The 4,202-nt window shown below is 46.4% G+C and overlaps 1 pseudogene; it reads right to left on the bottom strand.

Annotated features, from left to right (window-relative positions):
- Window positions 1–617: 617 nt before the first annotated feature.
- Window positions 618–4,162, bottom strand: LOC122940335 (annotated as a pseudogene).
- Between the last annotated feature and the right edge of the window lie 40 nt (window positions 4,163–4,202).

Below are 4,202 nucleotides of genomic sequence, written 5' to 3' on the forward strand. Positions count from 1 at the left end.
TACCCTTGTTTCAAGTGTTTCTCACGAGAGAGTTCCTCTAAAGGGCATCTGTCAGCAGATTTGTACCTATGACACTGGCTGACCTGTTACATGTGCACTTGGCAGCTGAAGACATCTGTGTTGGTCCCATGTTCATATGCGCCTGCATTACTGAGAAAAATGAGGTTTCAATATATGCAAATGAGGCTCTAGGAGCAACAGGGGTGTTGCCATTACACCTAGTTGCTCTTTGTGCAACTGCCACGCCCTCTCCAGTTTGATTGACAGGGCCAGGTATTATGAAGTTTACACTGCCTGTTCCTGTCAAAGTAGAGAGGTTACGGCAGTTGCATAGAGAGCAGATCCTCTAGGTGTAATGGCAACGCCCCCGTTGCTCCTAGAGGCTCATTTGCATATAATAAAACCTCATCTTTCTCAGCAATGCGGGCACATAGGAACATGGGTCAACACAGATGCCTTCAGCTGCTAAGTGCACATGTAACAGGTCAGCCAGTGTCATAGGGACACATCTGCTGACAGATGCCCTTTAAGGTAATTGTAAGGCGCAGTTTTTGAAAGAAACAAGTTCACCAAATATCTACTATAGATCTGGACAAGTCATTTTCCACTCAGGTTGTTCAGGGTCTAACGACACAGCTCGTAGCCAGAACCATTTTCTCCTCTATTGGCTCTTTCTTCACCCATCGGTATGGAAGCTCAATCGCCATATCTTGCATCGGATACTCTTTCTTGCCACTTGGGTCATTGTGCCACGTATCAACTATCATCTGTAACGTAGAAACCCTGACTTGCATTTCTGATGCATCACATCCCACAAGGAGATTACTGAATTCCTTCATCAGGCTCTTGATCAGGTGGAGTCTTGCCATGGTTTCAGACTTTCTTTTAGTATGGCGCAGGACCTTACCATACAGCTTGGAGTCCAATATGGGTTTCACATAATTCTTACGCCACCTGAAACTAACCATGTCCTCCTCTATTGGCTTTTCGTATGAATAAAGCATACTCAATATATGACGACATGGCAATCTATAGCCCGTGTTAAAATAGCATGTACAGGAGTGGCCACTTAAAGACACCCTGTGGGTCTCTTCTAGCATCTGGACAGCAGTGAAATCTGTCTGCTCACTGATCAGATGAACGGATCTCTGAACTACTTCCCACTCTTTGACACACAGCGAAAGCCAACGTCATTGCAGAACTCTTTCAGGGACAGTAACATTTTATTGGGCAGCCTAATTGGCCTCCAGACACCCAACGTAGGGCGCAGAATGGATTCATTGTCCAGAGTGCTCTTTTTATTTGATTGCCCGGTTGTCCTTCATGTGTTTAGTGGAGACCTCGGAAACAGGTGGAGGAGCCTGAAGCGCAGGCAGGATCGGGTATAGTTTTTTTAGATTCTTTGTGGCTCGTGCTTTGGGAGCGTTCTTGGAACCACCATCTCTAGCCCTTTGTTGATGAAACCATCTGCGGATTTAAGAAAGTCTTGGATAGCGTTTTCCATTGAGCTGTGTCTCACCATACAACTGGAGATGGCCTCATCGATCATGCCTATGCTCTCCATGTAAGTGCTGCAAGAATGCGCGCCTTTCTTTACATGCGTGTACCACAGAAGCTCATTGGAAAACCAGTCTTGCAAAGTTTAGCATACAGATCTCGGTCCAATTTGTGCTCAAGTTTCTCGGCCAAGAAGTTTAGCTTCTGTGGAGTTGTATTGCAGACTGCTTCCTCAAGCCACTTATGGACACAATCTTAAAGTCAGCGGGTCCTTTGATTTTTCTTCAATGAGACGTGCCGTGTGATACACCGAGAGCAAGACCTGCACCGATGGAAATGCTTCCTTTAGAGGATCCATTTGGCCAAAAGCTACAATCTATCTGGATAAACTTTACCTTTGGCCATTCAGAATTAAAAAGTTTAAACATTTCCAGCATTTTGGAGACGTTCTTTGCATTGTCTTCTTCTACAAAAGAAAAGTGAACTATTTTACACAGGCGCTCTTTGGTTTCCACTAGGAAGCATACACAATGTAGCCATGTTTGCGGAAACCCTGTGGAGCAAAAGGCTCTCTGGGAACTTTAGGACCAGCTAGTCATGCTAGGTGTTTGAAAGGATAGCTGCTCTGGTTGGTTTTGACCTCCGGTGGTCAGTGAGGCTTGTGAGCCAGCATTTTGCTTTTTGAAAGTCTTTCATGATGTTGTCGAGGTTTAAATTATCTATGGATAATGGTTGAGGACTGGAGTGTTCAATGGTAGCAGATGAACATTTGCTATGGCCTTCACCAATATCTTGCATTTCTACAGGCATATTACTCTGGGGCTCACATGGAGATGGAATCTCTTGTGGAACTGTGCCCTGGTCATTTTCCTTCTTGACAGACAGTGATGGACTTTTGTTGCAAGTCTTTTTAGAGGGGACCTCCAAGTCAGGTGGCTCATGTTCTCCTGCTTCAAAGGGATGAACGAGAGATGCTGGAGATGGGTTTGTCATATTAGTATGGAAGTGAGTCAAACATTCTTCTTTAACCACCAAACATCAAGGTCCATATCATACTGCAGAAAGAAATAGGCTGGACAGACACCATCTTGGGGCTTTCTTTTACCATTGTGCCTTTGGAGGTTGGAGCAACAAACTTCACCTCTGTGAACCTGAAAAGCAGAAGTAAATGCATGACTACGTAGCTAATGAAATCTATCAACCAACTATAGAGAAAACTAGGGGGAGAAGAAGTCATTGGTAACCAGTAGTATGGGCCCCACAATGGGAGGTGTTAAAGATCACCAATTAACATCCTTAGTTGACGCTCATACTACCTGACCCAGGCCGTTTCTTGGGCCGGGTGGTGCCCGGGGCGCTGTCAGAAGGGGGTTGCCGACCAGCGAGGAGGCTCCTTGGCCGGTGTAGCGACTGCCACAAACACCACACACTGGTGGTGACTTAAAAAGTCTGCACCTGCCCTCCATAGTGACTTTAAGATATCACTATGGATCCTGTGGTCATAGATGTCACATCACTGCCATAACACTAAGGCAACAGGCCAACTAGCGGCAACAATTAATTTTGGAAAGGTAGCATATTGCAATTTATTTTTGAAGATAGGGCAGATTAATTTTTTAACCTTTACTCGTGGACAAGCCCTTTAAAGAGATTGTCCAACCCTATACAAGTGATTTTCAGGAGAGGCCATAATTCTTTCATCTCGGGGTCTGACAGCCCGCACCACCCACACCACTGATCAGCTGTGGCACTACACACTCTCTGGTCTGCATTGTGCTGGATAGTGAATGGGGATCAGCACTGCAGTAACCAGCTCTGTCCAATGCACATGGAAGGATCTGTGTAGTTGCTGGCTCTGGGGGTCCTGCAGAACCGCTGATCGGTAGGGGTGCAGGATGTCTGACGCCCCTGACGGCCATTCCCTGGAATAAAATAATACACTCTAAGTGGCCGTGTTACAGCTTTCCAAAATCCTAATCCAGATCTGCCTATATATGCAGTAATTCGGGGCAAGTGACGTACCCGAAGGAAATTTTTATTTATTTTTACATTTTTATCTAATACAATCCTTACGTTACGTCCGGGCGGATACTGGTGCTGAAGCGGCTGTTGTGGTGCTGGACAGACACGCTGCTCTGAATGCTGTAGCTGGATTTGGTCTCGTCCTGGTACGCAGTAAAGCGCTCCTTGAAATCCTCATAGCTGGTGAAGCAGGCGCCACGCTGCATGGCGATCCGGATGATTGGGTTTCTTCAGGGATCTGATGCATTGGTACTTATATCCTGTCCAGATCCATCAGCGCAGGTCTTCTATATGTCTATAGTTTAGGAGCTGAACTTTGAGCTCCTGGACTAGTCAGTTCCTGCCAGCTTGTGGCACCTGTGGCATGCCACAAACACTGACTCTATGCCCTCACCCTCGTGCTCCAACTGATGTTATCAAGCCATTAGCTTCCCCTTTAACGAGTTTGTTTTTATACTAACCTGGAGGCACCGCCCACAAACACTGACCAATCAGAAACACGCCTCCACAAGCCCCCTCAACATTTCACCAACCAATAAGTAGAACGCGCGGCACGTGACCAGAGAACTAGCCAATCCGACGCCGCATTGACTAAAGCGGAAGCTGGCGGTCAACTTAGCCAATGGAATCGAGACATGGAGGCGGAGTTTAACCAATAGCCCGCTGACAGCGCTTTGTTGCTC

Source organism: Bufo gargarizans, chromosome 6 (genome assembly GCF_014858855.1).
Source record: "Bufo gargarizans isolate SCDJY-AF-19 chromosome 6, ASM1485885v1, whole genome shotgun sequence".
Lineage (NCBI taxonomy): Eukaryota > Metazoa > Chordata > Amphibia > Anura > Bufonidae > Bufo > Bufo gargarizans.